Source organism: Macaca nemestrina, chromosome 14 (assembly GCF_043159975.1).
Source record: "Macaca nemestrina isolate mMacNem1 chromosome 14, mMacNem.hap1, whole genome shotgun sequence".
In the NCBI taxonomy this organism is placed as follows: Eukaryota; Metazoa; Chordata; class Mammalia; order Primates; family Cercopithecidae; genus Macaca; species Macaca nemestrina.
In genome coordinates, this window is record NC_092138.1 from 26,208,287 (window position 1) to 26,226,749 (window position 18,463).

Genomic DNA, 18,463 nt, shown 5'->3' on the forward strand with positions numbered 1-18,463 from the left:
ATCGAGGATGACCACGGCCCGGATTTGGCAGTCCTGCCGCTGTCACCAGCTCGGGACCTCGTGGGTCTGAGTGATCCAGCCCGGGCCGCGCCCTCACTCAGAGCCAAGGCTGTGAGAGCAGCTCCAGCGAGGGGGCGGGGTGGCGGCAGCAGGGCTGCTTCAGGGCCGGTGCCGGTGTCCTCAGAGCGGCGTTTTGGCACTGGGGTGGGCCGGGGCGTGGCTTTCGGCGCCACCTCTGCAAGCGGCCACCCCTCCAGAGTGGCGCGGGCAGGGGGCGTGGGAAGACCTAAGTATATTTATTCCGGCCTGCGAGCGGGATGCTGGGGCTGCTCCAAGGGACCAGAAGAGCTGCCCTGTGTCCCAGAGCAGGCTGGTTCTTCTGACAGCTCTGAGAACCTGGTGCTCGCGTCTGGCCAGGTGGGGGCTGTGACTGGACTCTCAGAACACTTGTGGGAATGTGGAAATCTCTTTACCGGTGATAGGGCTCAGAGTCTGACTCAGCCGAGGATCGATGGGGTGCAGTCACGCTCAGCCGGGGACTTTGGGGGCGCAGTGTCAGGCTCAACCAGGGAGTGACAGGCGCAGTACCAGCTTCATCTGGGGGTGCTGGAGGCACTGTCTCCTGTTCCGCCAGGCGGGTATGCCCGCCCAGGAAGGGAAGGAGCCTGCCGCCTCAGCGGGGTGCGCTGGCTGGGGCCCTCTCCCGCCGGCAGTGCGTTCGGGCGCTGTTCCAGCGCGCGGCAGCGAGTGGCGCTGAGCCTCTGCTTTAGCAGCTCGCGGGGAGCGGGGCCGGCGGGAGGGGCCCGGAGGGGTCACCGCCTCCTCTGACGGCAGGCTCCTCCTCTCCCTCCGCCTCCCTCGCTCTCCACTGCCCGCCCGCCCGACCAATCCACAGTTCCCGGCCCAGCCGAGCCGGGCTGCTTGTCTGGCCGGCGGAGGCTGAGCGCGACCCTAGGGAGCCGCAGCGCCCGGCGACCAGGGACAAGAGCGACTCCTGGGACCCCACTCCGTCCCGCGCCGCCGCCTCCTCCCCTGTTGTCGCGTGGACTCTCAGGCCCGCGCCGCCCGGGCCACGATTCTCCTCCTCTTCCTCCCGGAGGGGAAGGAGCAGAGAAAGCCGAGCGGCGGCTCCGGGAGAGAGCGAGCCGAGGCCCCAGCCTCCGAGGCTCGGGGCAGGCGGAGGAGGAGGCGGAGGCGGAGGGAAGTGCGCGTCACTCTCGGGAGGAGAGTATTTCACCTCCAGGCAGAGGCTGCGGCTGCCAGTTGCGTACGAGCGGCAGCTGTGGGCTCCGGCAATCGAGTGGCTTCCTGGCCATGGAGAGGAGATCTGGACCCGAGGACGCCAGGGGCTCCTCTCCGTCTCCTTGGACCGCTGTGTAGGCACCTGAGTTAACGGACGCTAAGCGGGGTAGGGGAAGGTAAGAAGCGACTCGCTCACCCGCTCCCTGCTCCGCCTCGTTTGCTGCCCTAGGGGGCCACTGCGGGAGCGCGGACCCGGGTCTCGCCCACCTTTTCTGCTCCCGGCGGCCTGGCCGGCTTCGGCGTTGGGCATTTCTACCCAAAAGGGAAACGTCCTCCCGCCCTTCCCCCGTGCGCCTCGTTTCCCGGTTTCATCTCTGGATTAGGATTGACCCGACTCCCCAGGAGTCAGTCCTCTCTTTAAGAAAGGGTCCTCGGGAACGGTGTCTCGATTTCTTTCCCTCCCCTCTCTCTTTTCATTACATTTACGGGGAAGGGAACAATGGACCTTTCAAAGTCGGTGCGAACAGCATTAAACTTTCTGGAGAGGGATGGGGTGAGGGGATAAACCCCACAGGAAGCCGACTACAGTGAAAGGTTGGTGGAATGTGCTTTGCAGTCCGGGTTCAGTGCGCGCGCGCTTGTGCGTTTGGGGTGATCTTTGTCTCCTTACAATTCCCCTGGGTTGGTGGGTCCTCCGCCCACCGCCCCCTGCCTCTCTTTCTGTTAGCTGAGGTAAGGTGAGGCTTTAAAATCGTTTACAGCTTCCTTTAAATCTGGGGAATAGCCTTAGCCCTGGACCCTATTCTCAGCTTTTCTCTGCAGAGTTGGGAGATTCTGGTAAAGGAGGGGGGCCCACTCTGAGGACCTAGAGTGCTGCCGTTAATAGCACTAGTGGCTACACCCTTAGCGATAAAACCAAGGTCCTGAATTCCCTGGATGCTCTCTGCTGAGGGTTGATGAGTGTCACTAGACCTCGCCCTGGAGCGGAAACAGCTCACTTACATTCTCCGCAGAAGGTTAGGAAAACAGACTTTGATATATATCTCCTTTTATCAGCAGTTGGGGTTAAGGATAGACTGCCTAATAATTTTTAAAACTTCCATTGTGCACATGAGCTACTCACTGCCTTGAGTTCCCTCCCCTTGATTCAGTGTGACAGAGTGATGCGCTGCTGCACAGTTGCGTGTGTTCAGATGTGCTGCTCTTCCCGGTAAAAAGTGGGAAGAATTTAGAGAGAGGGGAAAGCGTAGAGGCTTCACCTGAACTCAGCGAGGCCTGACTCCCCAGAGCAGCCAGGCAAATCTGTTGGAAATGGCTCAGTGTTAAAAAACACATTTAAAATGGTTAGCCTTATCTTTTTTTGGTTGGCTAGAATGGAGCTACTGTTTATTTGACCCTTGAAGGACGCTTGTTCTTTTCAGAATTGGTCTGGGTATCATACTGTGGTTGTGTGTCTTTGATTACCTGTACAAAAGGTTCTTTTTAGTTTGCATTTCTGGGCAAAACAGAAGAATGTGCAGTAGGCACGTCCTCTGCTTAGTAAACATTGGGTAGCACTTGAGAGTGCTTTCTTCTTCACACTGAAATGACTCCCCCCAGCTTCTGTGTACCTGCATTAGAGGATCGGTTTGGGTGGAACTGGAAATATATCTTCTGGCTTTCTGTTCAGTCCTCCTGACTCTGTTTTGTCTGATGTATGTGTGCTTAAAGGCTCAGAAAACTAAGATTAGAAGTGAATTCTGAGTCATCACCTGTTCTTTTAAACCTGTGAATGAGATAGTGAGCCGAGGACTGGCCTGTGTGTGGACAGGGAAATAGAATCTGTAAATTCTTACATGGTGCTTATCTGGGTATTCTGTGTCACAGTTAATTATTTGAGTAGTCACCTTCCTTGATCTAGTCTGTAACCAGTGACTTTCTAGAAGTGTCAGATTCGTAACAGGAAACCAGAATGGGGCAACACTTCAGCCATGGTCTAATAGGCTTAATCAATGCTGTCCTCAAACTGCTATCAAGAAAAGACAAACTGGAGGGTAATGTAGTCTTGTGGGCCATTATCTTGAAGTTGACAGGGTACTACTTACAGCTACATGCTTTGGGCGAGTTTCTGAAATTGAGAAAGACAAACCACATTTTAGAAAGAGGAAACTTAGGCCGGGCACGGTGGCTCACGCCTGTAATCCCAGCACTTTGGGAGGCCGAGGCAGGTGGATCACCTGAGGTCAGGAGTTCTAGACCAGCCTGACCAACATGGTGAAACCCTGTCTCTACTAAAAATACAAAAAAATTAGCCAGGCGGGGTGGCGCACGCCTGTAATCCCAGATACTTGGGAGGCTGAGGAAGGAGAATCGCTTGAACCCGGAGGTGGAGGTTGCAGTGAGTCGAGATGGTGCCACTGCACTCCAACCTGGGGCGACAGGACTGAGACTCCATCTAAAAAAAAAAAAAAAGAAAAAGGAAAGAAAGCAAAGAAGAAACTTAATAATCACTACCAAATTCATGGTCTTAGACTCACATGGAGTGCTGTATGTAAATGTGTGTATTGTAATGTGTGCTCTAAAATACGTATGAGCATTGCATCATTCACCTACCCACCATTCGTTCAGCTAGCACTTATTAATCACCCATTGTGGTCCAGACCCTCTGGAAGCAATAGCAACACCTGCTTTGTGGAGCATTCATGTTGGCAAAGAGAAGGAGTTAAAGTGGTTGCAACCAGGGAGGCCACAGGGATTGAAGATACCTATGTCGTTTGAAACTAGAGAGATGACAGTCTCTGCTATTGAAGAAATGAGCCTAGTCAGGGACATAAGGAAATGAACAATCAGAAGATCCAATAAGTGCACGTCTGGGAGAATTATGCATAGCATGCTCTAAGAAGCCAGAGAAGGAACAGATTGGGGGTGGGGGAGCAATTTTGTGAGAAATACAATTTATTAAATCAGACAGAATAGTAGGGACTGAAAACTAGTGTCAGAAGTGTTATCTTAAAATAGTGAAGATTGGAGGACTTGAAGTCAGACTTGGATTTAAAACAAGGCTCTGACAGTTGCTAAACATTTGCTGTTGGGCAAATCCCCTGATCCTTCCACGTTGTTTCTTCACCTGAAAAAGGAGTTTTAAAATGCTTTATGGGAATGTTTTAGGGATTACATTTGAGTAAGTTTGCTATGTATTAATATATGATAAAGTACTATACAAGCTAATGCTGTCTGGTATCAAAAGGTACTTTCAAAAGTTTTTTAACGCTCTGCATAGATATAAATCTTAGCTTAATCAATCAGGTCTCAGCTACAGATTTTCATTATATTGGCCCTTTCCAGAATGATCTGAATCCCATCTTGAAAGCAAGTCTTTACACTTTTAAGCTAGCTACTGTCATATGGTATTGCTCTCTTGTCCAGACTTCTTCCCATCCCAGCCACAGGAAATCTTTTCATTTCGTTTGGATTGTGAGCATTAGTTAGAAGAATGGGCTGTCTAGTACAGTACATCAATTGAAAGGGTCTTGTCTGGTTTTGTACGGTGACATCCATTCTCCTCTCTGCCTCCCAAGCCACGCTAGCCCTTCTGCTTTCCTCTCTCTCAACATGATGAATATGGAAAAGGAAAAAAAAAAAAAAAAAAAGAAAAGCTATGCATCTGCCTTTTTGAGAGTATGAAAATCCCCGTTACTAGTTTTCTCCATTTGTAAAGAGGTATAATTTTCAGCTAGATTGTTAAAGTCTATTCTCTCAATGGCAGCAGCTGCTGTCTAGGCGAAACTTGAATCTGTAAGCAATACTCGCTTTAGTTCTCCACTTGAAATGAACTTAAGCCCATCTGACATTTTAATAAATTGCCTTTGATAGAAATCCAAACTCAGATATTTAAAACTATCAAGTGAACTGTGCCCTTTTGCCAGGGGAGGGGTGCGGAGGGGGATAATGAATGTAAATCAGTTTTCTGGACACTGCTACATATGTTGAATCTTAGCATGTAGCTTGAAGGGACCTTAAAGATAATATTAAAACAAGGAAGTTGGGACCCAGAGAGGCTAAATAATTAGGTAAGGTCATATAGTAAATTAACAGCCAAGCAGGGACAGCAACTCCTTTGTCCCTGTTTCCAGTCAGTACTTTTTTTTTTTTTCTTTCTCAGATATATTATTTTATTCCTGTTTGGCTTTGTTAGCAATTTAATTAGTTTAATGGTCAGATATTTTGCATTTGGGCTTTGAAACTCATTGCACTCAGGTTTAAGGCAGACACTATGTGTGTTTTTTCATTTCCTACTACTTACACACGATGGTGGGGTGATGTTACTTGTAACAAATTTCTGTGAAATAAGGAACTAAGTGTAAAAATAACATTAGTTTTACTTGTATTTTCTATAAACAGGATGAAGATTTAAAGTACTGTAGATGTGCACATAAGAAGCAAGTTTCTGGAAACCCTGTTCAGATTTGAGTTGTGAATCAGAATAAAAGCATACTAGAATATGTTTGCATGTTCTTTTTTTTCTTCTTCAAAACTTATGGCTGTAGGTCCTGTTTGCTTGTTCTTTTGTTTTCCTGGTACTTGCTTTGGGAAGACTTTAATGTTGGTTGTCAGGAACTATGTTCAGCAACTATTTTATTGCATTCCTAGGATGTGCAAGGCACTGTACTGGTTGCTGTGAGCAATACAAAGATAAATGAAGCATAGGGTTTTTATTAAAATGTCTTTAAAAATAAGTGAAACAGACTCATAAACTATGTATGTCTTAAAACACAGAATTGCTGTCTCCCAACAAATCAGTCCTTTGATCTATCAGGCAAATCCGCTTTGAAACTGTTATTATTAGGCCAACCTAGTAACCAGATTTGTAACAAGGCATTTATTTTCATTACATGGTGATGAGTGATAAACCATTTTACCTTTGTCATATCAAGGGTCCATTGTAGTTTGAACAAGAAGTTCCACAATATTTGATAAGAATTTTATGTTATGGAAAGTTTGCTCGGTAGAGAATGTGGCACTCTTAACCCTAATATTTTTTAATAAGGCTTTACCACTGGTTAGAAGTGTCATTAGGATGTTGTTCCCTGAAAAAGTTGAAATTTAAGACAATCCATATTGACCCCATGAGAAAAGAATTGACCTCTGACTGAGTTTCATGTAAGTGTCTTAAAACGTATGAATATCTGCCACAAATTTAATGTCGTGGTCAGGTCAGATTAAGTCCCCCTCCAGTGTGAAATTGTTATCGATTTAGGGGCTCTTACTTAATTATTGGTGTGCTCTTTGGAGACTGCAAGCCTTCTGTTGTCCTAATGGTCTGCGTAGTGGTGATTCACTTCCCTGAAGAATGAGTCATTTTTTCGCATACAATAAAGTTTGGAAAGTTAATTATTAACATTTTAGGAATGGGAAAGATTTAGTTTAACACAGGAACATATGCCTGATTCCCGTTTCGGGAGGAATTAGAAAAATGAGTTCTTGAGTTTTTCTCTTTTTTTAAGTTATGGTTTGAAAAAACATATAACATTAAAAAATTATATTTTTTTGAGACAGGGGTCTCACTCAGGGGTCACCCAGGATGGAGTGCATTGGTGTGATCACAGCTCACTGCAGCCTCTATCTCCCGGGCTCAAGCTATCTTTCCACGTCTCAGCCTTCTGAGTAGCTGGGACTACAGGCATGCACCACCATGCCCAGCTAATCTTTATATATATATATATTTTTTTGTAGAGACAGGATTTCACCATGTTGCCCAGGGTGGTCTTGAACTCCTGGCCTCAGTCTCCCAAAGGGATTACAGGTGTGAGCGACTGCACCCGTACTAACATTGCTTTTTAATGCCACCAGTGCTACCACTATAAAATCAACTTTATATGGGGATTTGAAAAATATGATACTTGAGCTGGGCTTGGCCGACTCTGAGGTTGGCTTTAACCTTCAAGTGTTTCTTCTTGCCTCCTGTTAGTGCTTGCGGCACTTGGGCTTGTCATATAGCCCCTGTTTGCCTGTTGTGCTGCTGCTAACCAGTTTTTTGTTTGTTTGTTTGTTTGTTTGGCGATGGGGCTGGTGTGGGGTCTTAGGTTACCTAGGCTGGAGTGCAGTGGCTCTATAGTAGTCCTAGCACACTATAGCCTTGAACTCCTGGGCTCAAGCCATCCAACTGCCTCAGCCTCTAAGTAGATGGGACTACAGGTGCACATCATTGTGCCCCTCTTCCTAGCCACAGTGTATCCCTATTCGGCTAAGTGAAGTCCAGCCGCCACTCTAGTGCTGAGTAATTACTTGTTCATTAGAAATTCTGCCTTTTGACTCTGTAGCACCCTTGAGTCTTGAGGAACGTAGAGGAAACTGTTGAGAATGGGTAATATGGTCCTTTTGTGTGGCCTAGGTTTCACATGCCCTAGGACGAGAGGGACTATGACTGTTTTGTATTCTGGCCTGGAACTCACCTGCAGGTGACACCCTTTCAAAGAATATGAAAGACTTCTGTAGTCTGTCACCCTCCCCCACCCCCATACTTTTTAGTCACTATGGGGCAATGTGTTGTCATTTTAATGGCGGAGTTCAGTGGTAGACTTTAGCTTACACATGCAGAATAAGAAAGAGATTAGTAATTGTCTGATGGTGCACATTTGGGTGAGTAAATTTGCCGGGGTTTTAGAAAATTAAACTCTATTCCATTCATAGGGATTTGATAAACTCAAGCAATCACCTCCTCAGCCCACTTTCTTTGCCTCAACGTTCAGTTTAATTACCTGTTTACTTGTGTTGTCTCCCTACTCTTTCTCCCCCCAAATGCTGGGCTGTGAGCTTCTTGAAAGTATGAACCATGTTTATTATTATTATTTTTTTGTACTATTGGCTCTCCAGTGTCTGGCAGAGTCGTTTTCTCATAAGAGATGCTCAAAACTGAACTTGTTCCCTGTTTGAAAAGGCTTTATTCCAAGTGGTTAAAGTTATATTAAAAATAGGCTATGTGTTACAGTTGAAAGAAATAGTACACTTGGGTTCTGGTCCTGGCCCTGCCATTGACAGAAACTTTGCTATGACGCTGGATTGAACAGCCCTGGATTATTTCAGTCTGGGCATCTCATTATTCATCTGAAATATTTCTAGTGTGAAAGGCACATCAAAACATACTTCTGTTTCCTATTGTCATTGCATTTTGGTATCTGTATGTCACTAGATCATGAACTTCGGCGGGTCTTTGCTTGTTTTTCAAACACATCCCTCTTGTCTTTTCATTTTTCCCACCTTTCAGCATTTTACAAACATAACTTTCTTGGCTTTTTCTTCTTGAGGGGTGTTTTAATGCATTGTCTATGGCCCTCTGCAGATCATGCAGCCCACAGGCAGTTCTGCCCTTTGCTATAACCTTAATTAAACCAGCCTCCCTCAGGACAGACTTCGGCTTTGGTTCTTTCTTTGGAAGGCCAGCTGCAAGGCTGGTGACGCGCCTGCACTCGCTATTGTGTGCCTCTGCACTGCCATCCGTCACTGCCAGCAGGTTGGAAGCCTCTCTTGAATCTTCTCAGCCAGTTGAGAACAAGGGCGAAGGGGGGATGGTCTAGGATCACTGGGAAGGAAGGGAGAAAAGAGAACAGCTTTTCAATAAAAAGAATTAAGGAGAGAAAGAAATCTGAGAAATAATAATCGGAAAAAAGGAAACCGAGGGGAATAGAGAATGACTGGTAGGTACAATGACTTTTTACCCTTGTTTTCTAATTTTCCGGATTGAAAAACAATCTATCTTTCTGCAGTTTATCTCCTAGGTCTTTACTTCCACCTAGAGGCCTATGTACTTTGCTCTCTTTTTAGTTTTATTTTTGGTTGCTCAAAGAGTGTTAGCTATTCTTAATTGTTACCCTTCCTCCCCGCTTGATGTGTAGTAGGTCTGCAGTTTTTCCCTTGCATGCTTTTCTTTTTTTGGCCACGATAATGCATTTTAACCTTTTGGCCATATTAGCCATATTGGCTTTAGGGTGTAGCATTACTTCTCAGAGACTTGTTTGACATCGTTGGATCGAGATAGGATTAATTAGTGTATCTGGGATCAGAAAAATTGGACAGCTGCCTCCTTTACCTTGCATAAATGACAGAAACATAAGAATGAAATTTGAATATTTCTTTCAAGTCATTTATTTCACTTTAAAATTAAGAAGTTTTAGTTGGTTCACTTTTGGCATTAAACATTATACAGAGAGGCTCTTTGTTTTGAGGGGTTCATATTTTAACAGGAGAGTCCAGTGTGGTTTGCCAAGGATATGTCCACTTTAGTGAAACTGTAGCTAAGTTGCTAATCTGAATTCCTTAAATACAGACCATAGGCATTTATTATTTTGTTATTATTAGGGTAAGCAGACTCAGTATTTATAGTTAATTTTTGTTTTTCCAGAGATGTATTTCCTAACTATAGTTTTTTTTAATAGTAGTTTTCTAGCAAAAACACTATAGCTTAATACAAAAGTAAATTTTTTTTTTTTTTTTTTTTTTTTTTTAGACGGAGTTTCACTCTTGTTGCCCAGGCTGGAGTGTAATGGCGTGATCTTGGCTCACCGCAACCTCCGCCTCCTGGGTTCAAGCAATTATCCTGCCTCAACCTCCCGAGTAGCTAGGATTACAGGCATGCGCCACCACACCCAGCTAATTTTTTTTGTGTTTTTAGTAGAGATGGCGGTTTCTCCATGTTGGTCAGGCTAGTCTCGAACTCCCGACCTCAGGTGATCCACCCGCCTTGGCGTCCCAAAGTGCTGGGATTACAGGCATGAGCCACTGAGTCCGGCCTATAAAATTAAATTTTTAAGCAGGGAAAATAAATCTTTCAACTTTAAATAATACTTATTCTAATTCAAAAGCCTAGTATCATTTTTTTTTTTCAGTAAATTTAGTCTTTTTAGGACTATAGGTTTGAAATATTCTGAAGAAAATAAAAATACTTCACCCCAATATATGGCTCCCTGGTAAAATGAGTATTTTAAATTAAAAGGCTTTAGAGATCAAAAAGTTCCTGGAGAGACTTTTCCCCTATCTACAGAGATAGGACTGACACCCCCCATCCCCCAACAAAGAGAACAATTATCCCTGCTTCTTTCCCTGTTATTTCATTATCCATTGCAGAAAGGACCAAAAATCTCTCCATACCTGAACAGACCCTATTCAAGATAAAGACTACCTCCACAGATCATTTAAATTCCAAAAAGAACTATTGAGAAGTTAATTTCTGTTTCCCCATCCAATCATTCTCTCTGGTTATCATTTATTCCCTCAATAGAATTCCTCCTCTTCTCCTTCCCGTAACCTGTTTTACCAGGATCCAAGCTCTCATTCTCCCTGTAACCTCAGGATGTCGTATAAACTTCTGTGCCTCTTTGGGAAGTTGGGTTTTCCTTCTGAAGGCTCCCATGCTCACACATTAAATATACCTTTTCTCCTGTGAATCAAACTGTCTTATGTCAGTGATTTTAGTGAACTTTTAGGGAGCCAGAAGCCTATGACCCCCACAGTTTCTTATGCTTTCGCTGTATTGTATTTTAATAGGTTTTTGGGGCAGGCAAGAGTTTTGTTGTTGTTGTTGTTGTTGTTGTTTTTTCTTTGAGGAAGGTCATAATCTGAGCGGTGCATAGTGTGAATCTAGCAGTCTGGTGTATACAGATGTTTATTGTAACAACAGCTTAACTTGGGAATATCGCTCATATGTGTCTAAACTGATCCAATAGATAAAGCAGGTAGGGATATATATAAACAATTAGGGGTTCTCAGTCCCTTGTCCTTTCCCTTCATAGGGAGAGGTTTATAATTAAGAGTTGGTGCATTTCCCTTCTACATCTGAACATTGACCTGGCTACAATCTGCTTAATAAAAGTAAATAAGGATCTGTGTAAGTAAACTAACTGTGCAGAGGATCTTATTTCTTGGAAACATGCCAAACAGTTGCAGGTGATTGTGACTCATACTGATTTTTGAGAGTTGAAGGAAAAAGACAAAAGGGCTGTGACAAGGGCAAAGTAATAATGGAGAATGCGCCTTGTGGGACAGTGTGAAGGCATGTCCTGTGGAAGATGTTCTATTTTAGGAAATCAAAATATTTTACCTCCAAATATATTTTTTTGATATATTTTGAGATGGCTGTTGGAGGATCAGCAAACAGAAGTCGCCCTGCAAAGCGGTCTTTAGTGGGGAAAATTTGCATCTGTAGAAAATATGCATTAATGCAGCCAGGCTTTCTCTTGTCCGGATCTAGGAAGGATTAAGTCTGACATCTTACAGATCTGAAAGAGACATTTGCCGTCTCTGCTTTCTGAGGGGTGCTACCTGTGAGGTTCATCTACATAACAAGACCACTTTTGCCAGCCAAGCCTCCTCGCATAACCTGTCTTGCAGCTAAAACCTGATTTACTACTGTAACCTGGTTTTGGCCGTGCTCTGAGCCTGCATTCTTTCTCCAATTTCTAGAAGGTATATACACACTTCTGTACCCCACCAGGGGGTTGGGTTTTCATTCTGAAGGCTCTCCTGTATAACACGTTAAATAAAGTTGTGTGTCTTTTCCCCTATTGATCTGGCTTTTGTGAGTTGACTTTTCAGTGAACCTTCAAGATGGCCAAGGTCCCTGGCCCCACGCCTGTTTAGAGGTCTAAGGGTTTTCAATTCTTTGAGAGTATGCTGATACACAATCGAGCAGATCTCTGAGTGAAAATTGACTTAATTGTTTCAACCATCTGTCCGTTTTCTCCTAAATAGCTGTATGTATAAACCTAGCATTTATGTTGAATTCTTTGCAGTGGTTGTTTTTTTTTTAAAAAAATGTATATTATCTTGTGTGCTCTGGGAATAGAATATGTAATATATTATATTCTGCTAAACTACATATAAAAAGCAAACTCTGTGTTTCAACCTTTGTATTTGAAAACCTTTATAATAGCTATTTAAGTACACAATCTTCTTGAGAACATTGGTCACACTTAAATATTTATTTGAAACTTGGGGAATGAGAGGACCTAAAAAGTCTACTTTGCTAAGGTTATTTTCTTATTGAACACTTTTTAATGTACAAGGTATTTATTGAGCTCACTGTTTGTCAATGGACATAATCTGAATCTAAAACAAAACTAAATGAAACAGCCTAATCCTGCTTCCCCTCAAACCAAACCAAACCAAACCAGAAGATCTAAATGGTGATCCCTTATAGTTATTCTTTGTTGTGTTCTTCTCCTGAAAGTAGGAGATTGTGCAATTATTAATTGAAAATTCAAGGCAGTTAGAATCTGGTTAAATATTTTATTAGGTCAGAAGTACAAATAATTATAGTAGCATCTGTTTTCATGATAATTCATGCTCATTCCTCTTTTTACTTTTTGCTGCATGTTTTTACTTTTTGGATATACTAGTGAATATGTTAGAAAGAGCTTCCAAGATCTTAGTAAAAGAAAAACTGTTCTTAGCCAAATTTTGGCCAGTTGTACTGAAACTCTCGGAAAGCAAAAATTGTGACTTGACCCTTAGGTTGAATATTGTTTAAAAAATTACGTCCTTGATCAAAAAAGAACCGACTTGATTAGATCGCGCCAACTTCTTGGCTATTCCCACAAGCCTGAATCTTCCATTCAAAAATTAGTTCTCTTAAAAAGCCTTGGCGTGATTTGAAAGAGCTTAAATGAATCAAAAGTATTGTATTTTCATTAGTTGTTCAATATGAGGGGTTGATGGGACCAATATGCATTTCTTGGACTGTGTGGCTGTGGGACCTTCTCTGCACTGGGTTGGAAGGGCTAGATTATTTGGGGGACTGATGAACTAGCCTAGGGGGCAAGTGTCCTCAACCACCATGTAAGTGATAAGTACCTTTGTCTTGCATTATTAACATCTCAGCAGCTGAAAGAACATTAAAAGCCCTTTTAAAGAGCTCCTACTAGTTTTGAACTGCTGCCGCTTTCTCTGTATTGAGAAGCCTTTCTCTTTGATCACAGCATTTAATGGCTGTCAACATAATATAAAGTGAAGTGGAATGTTTCTTTTTTTCTGTGTGCCTACTGCATTTCATAATGTGTAGTTAAATCTATTACAAAATATTGTGAAAGGTTGAATTTATCTAGGTAGTTTGCTGCTCTTTATCTTTAGAATTGCTTCCTGCAGTTGTTAATAATACCTTTTAGTCCCCTATTAGTTTTCATACTAGAATTGCATTTTATAAAAATTAACACATAGACTTTTTTTGCTTTAAGTAGTATTGTTCTCAATTTTCTCCTGAATCAGAGAAACTGATATAGAAATTAGTCAAATTTCCCAGAGCCTCAAGGATGTCAAACAAGGATTAAATAGGAAATTTCTTTGCGTGTGTGTGTGTGTGTGTGTGTGTGTGTGTGTGAGAGAGAGAGAGAGAGAGAGAGGAGAGAGAGAGGAATCTGTAGTTCAAGAGATTCTTTGGGAGTATGCTTACACAAAACCAAATTGATTTCTGAATGAAAGTGGACTTAATGTTTCCAACCATTTGTTTGTCTCCTCCCCAATAAGTATATATGTGTGTGTATATGTATGTATATATACGTGTGTGTGTGTGTGTGTGTGTGTGTGTGTGTGTATGTAGCATTTTCGCCTAATTCCTTGGCAGGAATTTGTGATCTAAATTCAACAATCATCTGTTGAGTATCTACTATATGTAAACTTTTGCAAGAATACCAATCACTCCTGGTCTCAAGAGGCTTATGGTCTGCTGCAGATGGACAAGTACATACATTAACTGAAACATAAGGCAAAAAGTAAGATGATCCTGTAAGAGGTTTGTTTTTTTTTTTTTTTTGAGATAGTCTTGGTGTGTTGCCCAGGTTGGAGTACAGTGCTATAGTCAAAGTTTGTTGTAGCTTTCGCCTCCCAGGCTCAAGTAGTGATCCTCATGCCCCAGTCTCGTGAGTAGCTAGGACTAAAGGCACATGCCACCGTGCCCAGTTAATTTTTTTGTTTTTTAGTAGAGATGATAGTCTCACTATGTGCCCAGGATAGCCTTGAACTCCTGCGCTCAAGCGATCCTCCTGCCTCAGCCTCTCAAAGTATGGGGATTACAAGTGTGAGTCGTGCCCTGCTAATTTATGGAAACTTGAGAAGGGTTCATGGATGAAATAGTGCAGTGTTTGAAAGCATTAAATGAGAATAGCTCAATTGTATTAAAATTATGCCTCTCCTTTTTTGTTTTTGTTTTTGTTTTTGTTTTAAGAGAGTCTTGCTCTGTCGCCCAGGCTGGGCTGCAGTGGTTCATTCATGGCTCGCTGAAGCCTTGAACTACTGGGCTCACGCAATCCTCCTGCCTCAGCCTCTTGAGTAGCTAGGGCTACAGGCATTGAACCACCACACCCAGCTAGTTTAATTTTTTATTTTAATTTTTAATTTTTTTTACGTAGAGACAGGGTGCCTCACTGGGTTCCCAGGATGGTCTTGAATTCCTGGCCTCAAGCAGTCCTCCCACATTGACCACCCAAAGCACTGAGATTACAGGTGTGAGCCACTTTGCTTGGCCAAAATCATGCCTCTTTTTATAGGTTAAAAAAAAAAGTGTGATTTCCTTTAATGTTACTGAAATCTCAAAATAATTGCTTTCTGTGTTTAGTTACTGTAATTTATTACCAAATAGAGTGTATACTCTTACCAAATATACAAGTCTCTCCCACTTTGAACTGCTTTTGAGGTAATATACCAGTTTTTTTTTTCCAAGAGAAGAATTTAATTTAAAATAACAGTGAGTTTTAAGGTATCTTTTTGTGGGGGCAACTGAGAATTAGACAACAGCACTAGGTACTTTTTGGAATGCTTATGTTTTTCCAGGATTTGTATTTTTTTCTTTTGCAGCATTTGTATATTTTAAGTTGATGTATTTTCATAGTCTTAGTAATTTCTTTATTATCTAATTTAATATTTGCCTAAATGGCCTGTGCAGTTTTTGGGCTACTCCTTTTGTAATCCAGTAAATAAATACTCGCAAAATGACTCTCTCAAGGAATATCTAAATACCAAAAATTATGCTTTAAAAGCTTTGTGGAGTACATTTCCAATTTTAATATGAATGACTTAGATTATCCCCATTTTGGATTATCTGTCTTATTTTAGGTGTTGTCACAGTCTGTAGTTGGTCTAAAAATGTGTCATAAAATACTCATGTGCTCCTTCTTCAGAGCATGTGTTTTCTACTAGAAATACGACCATTTAAAAAAATAACATGTGATACAAACTGAGTATTAAAGTGAAATACTGGCCTGCAGTGAAATTATTAAAATGGCACCTAAGTTTGCCTTGAAAGCCAGAGAAAACTCCTCATTGTCTTTCTCCTGGTAGACCCCTTTTTTGTTCTCAGGACCCCAATCAAGTACTAACAGTTTTACAGATTGAACAGCCATTGTTGAGATAGCCTGGGAAACTTGTTCAATTTCACTTGCCTTCCAAACAAGTGATTTATTTCTTAAAAAAAATTTTTTTTATTATTATACTTTAAGTCCTAGGGTACATGTGCCATGTTGGTGTGCTGCACCCATCAACTCGTCATTTACATTAGGTATTTCTCCTAATGCTATCCCTGCCGCCTCCCGCTACCCCACGACAGGCCCCGGTGTGTGATGTTCCCCGCCCTGTGTCCAAGTGTTCTCATTGTTCAATTCCCACCTATGAGTAAGAACATGTGGTCCAAACAAGTGACTTAAAATTGAATTTAGGAAGTGCATTTCTTAGGGATGCTGTAAATCTTTTTTCTGTATACCCCATAGTTCCTACCATAATCCTCTAATGATAGCAAGAGCTCACAATTAGCATACTGAATGAATGAAATGCCAGTTTTTTTCCATGAATAATTTAGATCTATAATTATCAATCAATATATCTTAAAGTAATTAATACATAATATTATGCCTGAAGTAAATCCACAAATATAAAGTGAAATCCTAAAGCAATGTATTTGTAACTTATATTTTTAAAAATCTGAATAAATTGAGGGAGCTATCTGTTTAACATACGATTTTTTTGGTTATTTTTTTCTAATATATGGCACAACACTATATTACCTCTTAGGAAAAGAATCTTGCATTTGCTGCTTATACATTTACATGTTTTTCAATAAAATAGAGGTAGTGGATTCAGAACATGTATATATACACACACATACATGTGGTGCAGGAGCTTTATAGGAAAAACACAACCATGCTTATTTTTGATTTATTGGCCACTTTAGTTTGTGACAGATGCCGTCTGAATTTTCATGTTGGGATCCATTTTTTGACCATGAAGTCACAAATTATTCCCAGTAGGCTGGTGACTTCATTTAGCCTTTCATGACTTTTGTTTTATTGTGGGTACATCTGGAGACCCATTATCTCTCACCAAAGACCCCAGCCCCCACCAGCCTGTTAAGTAATAACAACCTTTCTCACCCTGAAACAATAAGGTATCAGATGAGCGCAGCCTCAGAAACAAAAGATTCCTACTCCCTTTCAGAGCAGATTAGGGCTGTGATTCCCCTCCCACCCTGGCGAGCTGACACTCAAGAATACCTACTACAGCCCTTTCTTTGTTCAGAGAGGATCATAACGGGGTCTTTATTGTACTCTTTCATTTGTTCCAGCAGGATGTCTCCATTATTTTGGTCTGCTGCTTGGCACATGCAGCAGTTCTTCAATAGCACCTTGAATGATGGTGTTTTTCTTTTGTCATGAAGCTTGAGCTTCATCTAAATAATTACTTTTGTTCAGAAATCAAACCCCACAAACCAAGTGTTCTTGACAGACGCACAGACTCTAAGAATGTTCTTTGCCCCGTGTAAAATCAGCATCAGTTTCTGATGAGATTCTCTTTTTGCCCCCATTAATTTCCAGGTCGTTTGGGTCCTGGGAATTGCTTGCTGGTGGCTTCTCTAATGACCATTTTGTGTTTAGTGGGTTTGCTGATAGTTTAGAGCAATTTGGAAGTACCTTTATGACTAGAATATTACTCACTGTTTGGCAGAAGATGAAGGGGATTAATTGTAAGGGTATTGAATGAAGTCAGGTGACTCCGAGATGCTCTAGTTGTTAAGGAAGGGATGTAAGAGGTTAAACACCATATTTCTGAAGCCATAGGGCACACCATATGTTTATCCACAGTCATTGCAATACAAATCCTTTCCTTCCTTCCTTCCTTCCTTCCTTCCTTCCTTCCTTCCTTCCTTCCTTCCTTCCTTCCTTCCTTCCATCCTTCCATCCTTCCTTCCCTCCCTTCCCTTCCTTCCCTTCCTTCCCTTCCTTCCCTTCCTTCCCTTCCCTTCCTTCCCTTCCTTCCTTCCTTCCTCTTGGCAAAATAGCAGAGTAAGGTCTCATTCAAAACTTATTCTTTCATTCAAAAACTTATAATTACTCTTTATAGAGAACGTAAAAAATTAAAAAGGATTTCCTTGTTTTTATGTGTAAGTTTCTGTTAAAAATGAAGCATGTATAGTTTAAACTTCTGTATGACGAATTCCTGAGAAGATTAATATGCCTTTCAGACTCTGCACCCTGAGTTCAAGTGACACCCTTGCAAAGCTCATTCTTTGCCTTTCGATTGTTTGGAAAGACACAGTGGTGTAAATTAATAGCCTGAACTTGAGAGTAAAAATACCTAGGTTTAAGTCCTGGTTCTCCTCTATATTAAGTGTGTGATCTTTGAGGAAGTTAATTAACCTTTCTGGGCCTCAGTTTCTCTCATGTGTGAAACGGGGGTAATGGCATCTACCTTATAGATTTGTTGTATTAAATATGTTAAATGAATTAATACACATAAGGCATTAATTGTGTTAGGTATTTTTATCATCTTAACCATAATATTTAAATGTCTGTTTTTTCAAACAAAATTCGAGGATTTAAAGAGATAAGATAGACTTTAGACTTTCTCACTAAATAAATTCACAGTCTATATAGTTAAGTGATAACACAGATAGTAATACTTAACTTACTTAGTCACCAGATAAGTCTAGGGGGAAATTAAAATACCCAAACACGAGTGCCTATCTATTGGAACTTTTTAGGGCCACTTTGGGTCCTCATGACACACGGACTTTTAGCTTCAATGTGAAGAGCTTAGAATAATGATACTCAAAGTGTGACCTGCTTCAGGGTCACCAAGATATATTTTTTAAAAATGTAAAATCCAGGGCCCTCTTTGCACCAGCTGAGCCAGAATTACAGGGCAAAGAGGCCTGGGATCTAGATTTTTAGCAAGCTTCTCTGATGATTCTTATCCACACTGAAAATTG

General features: G+C 41.8%; 1 protein-coding gene across 2 annotated transcripts in view; it reads left to right on the plus strand.

The window, feature by feature from the left end:
* Positions 1-351: 351 nt before the first annotated feature.
* The window catches only part of CEMIP2 (cell migration inducing hyaluronidase 2), an 86,465-nt gene continuing 68,353 nt past the window's right edge, over positions 352-18,463 (plus strand). Inside the window, exon 1 of one of the 2 annotated variants that reach the window (XM_011770917.3) lies at positions 352-417. The gene's annotated coding sequence lies outside the window, so the exon portion shown is untranslated. Of the gene's footprint in view, positions 418-920; positions 1,419-18,463 lie in introns of those variants that run through there. The other variant, XM_011770914.2, reaches the window with a different exon arrangement.